This window comes from Sesamum indicum, linkage group LG1 (assembly GCF_026168435.1).
Source record: "Sesamum indicum cultivar Baizhima isolate 11 linkage group LG1, ASM2616843v1, whole genome shotgun sequence".
Classification (NCBI taxonomy): domain Eukaryota; kingdom Viridiplantae; phylum Streptophyta; class Magnoliopsida; order Lamiales; family Pedaliaceae; genus Sesamum; species Sesamum indicum.
The window spans coordinates 20,088,720-20,091,664 of NC_142657.1; positions in this window are offsets into that span (position 1 = coordinate 20,088,720).

A 2,945-nucleotide genomic window follows, 5' to 3' on the forward strand; every position below is an offset into this window, starting at 1 on the left:
CAACTATTTTCAACTTTAAGGACGTAAGGTAAAGAAGTAAATGTGGCGAAATATTAAAGTTTGGAACTAACCATCAAATAAGTCGTACTTATTCGATCATAAAAATAAATTTACGTGTTATTCATTTCTTTCTTCCCATTCTTTTCTTATGGGGAAAGTGACCTTTTTAAGTGTTATTCCCTTCAATTATACGGTATGAACTCGTCCAAAAATTACCCTTCTTAAGTAAAATTTTGCCGCATATGTAGCATAAAAGTATGCATCGTAGATGTAATTTTCAATCAAAATATACATCTAAAATCTAAAAGGTAAAAAGGTATTTTCAAAGTAATTAATACTTTAATCTTATGATATCTACCTTATTATTCGGACAATGTCACAATTAACATCTTTTCACTTTAGTTAGGCTGTTTGCCATCAAATTTGTATCCAATCAAGATGGAAATTTGATCGAATTGTTTCATACACACATCACATCATATTTCCAATTAAAAAAAAAAAATAAAGAGAGAGTAAAGAACAAACATCAAATTGTATTTAGTTTATGAAACTCCCATCAAATTAGTGCATCCCACTTTCTTCACAGTTAAGACAATTTCTAGCAAAGAAAAGATGAGACGGCCGAACACCCAACTCTTTCCTTTGTGCTTTTCCTTTCTAATTACCCTCATAATTACCTCATTAATCCATATGTAATAAAAAAGAGATTTTTCCCTTAATCTATCCACATGTGACCAAAAAATAATTAAAGCAATTTGGAGTTAGAAAACAAATTTAATACTATTATTGATTTACCCGTGACTTTTTATTTGCCATGCATTTTCACGAAATAAATAAAAAAATAAAAAATTCTTTTATTTTTAATTTATAGTAACATGATATGGATCCACTAAGAAATAAATCATCAATAAAAGAAATTAACTTGGATTTTTCTGAATTGTTTCTTTAATCTCGTGTTGACCTCACCTGTAAAAGTTTTATGTCGACTAATGATAAAAAGATAATCGATAAAAGTTTCTGAATATTATGTTGATGGAAACATTTTCATATTAAATACACCATTATTTGCTACCTTTTCTGTAATTATTTTTTTCTAGAAAAACATAAGGGCTGAAATTGTTTTTTAAAATTATTATTTGTATGGACTTATTTGAGTGTTATTGACCATATTGCCTAAGACATGACATGTGTTCCTTTTCATGGGATAAGATTTGCCAGTTTCAGTAGATACATATACTTTTGATGAGAAATGACTAATTCACCCCCACAAATCTGAATAGGATTCCTAACCAAAAATAAACATTAATACATACATACATATATATATATGTATGCATATTGTGTTTTAATTGGTTCTTTGAACATGTTGGGAAAGCTTCTTTAATTTATCCAACCCCCCCATTAAAACTCGATAAAGACTGCTAAAAGACGATAGTTAATATCACAATTATTTGTATCCAATCTGTCAACACCATTCTATTTCAATAATAAATATATATATATATATATAAATATATACTGTTTTTTCAATCATACAATATATTCAAATTAAATAAAATCAAGAATACTATTAAAATTAGCAAATACTAAAAAAAAAAAATAAGTAAATATAGACATCGTCTATGGTCCAATCAAATATTGTCGTCACATATTAAAAAATGAAACTATTGTTTGGGATTGGAGCAAAAGATTAAACCTCTCTCAACAATAATGAATTTAATGTTTCGAACTCTACTCGTCAGCAACAATTCATTTTAAAATTCAACTTGCTTACTATTAATTAAACCAAACACTATAAGTGGAAATTGATATCGTTAGATTCATATTTTCGATCAGAACATCTTTTATTTTGATTAATTAACTAGTGTATTTTGAGTTCCAAGTACTTACTACGACAAAAGCTTATTATTTCTATGACTCAATACATAAAAAGTTGATTTTTTATTTGAATTTAATGAGATGTCAGTATCGAGTCAGTAAAAAAGATTATCATAAAAAAAGCTAATCGATTTATCTAGTGCATACTTGGTAGTTGGTACGTATGTATTATTTTTGTAGAAATTGGAAGAGAAATCTCAAGGAAATTCATCAAGATTCTATTGGTCAATGCAAATTTCATATTAAAATACACCATAATTTAGTTCCCTTTTTAAAAAGTTATTTAATTATATTTTGAAAGAGTTGTAGGAGTGGGATTAATTTTTTTAAATTGTTTAGATGTTTTTGACTATTGTCAAGGACTTAGACATGTTCATTATAAAGGGATAATATTGCCATTTTGGTACACTAATTTACTTATGATGTGAAATGACTAATTTGCCCCCCACCCCGGCAGAGCTAATTAAGGTGTGCTAATAATGTAGTTAATCTCACAATTATTGCATCTATCATGGTCAACACCATTCCACTTTTTAAAATTCTCATCTTATTAGTTTATAATAAAGCATTCATAAAACTTCAGGACGAATAATTACATTTTTTAAATTATATTAAGAAAATAAATAAGTTAACGTGGACGAATTTTGTTGCGAAATTGTTAGCATATTAAAGTTTGACAAAAGTATGTTTAAATTATAACTTTTTTATTGATATATATGTATTAAGATTGAAATTGATTATTTATTTATTTTATATGCATCGCAACGACAAGAACATTAAGTACCCGTTACTCACATATATTAAGATAGAAGCATCTTAACTATTGTCGTATATTATTTGAATAATTTTAATATTAAATTCAAATATTTTTAAATTTTTTAAAAATGAAATAATTTTAAATTCAACAATTTAAATATAATATTAAAAAAAAAAAGCCGAGTCCGTGGGGTATGGGACATGTCCTTTCTAGTAATTTGAAGTGGTTACCAGTGTTGAGTGAGTATGTTTGTTGTTATGTTACCCGCGTAGCTTAGCTTTATTTCCTGGACTTGGAGTGTCAGTTAGGT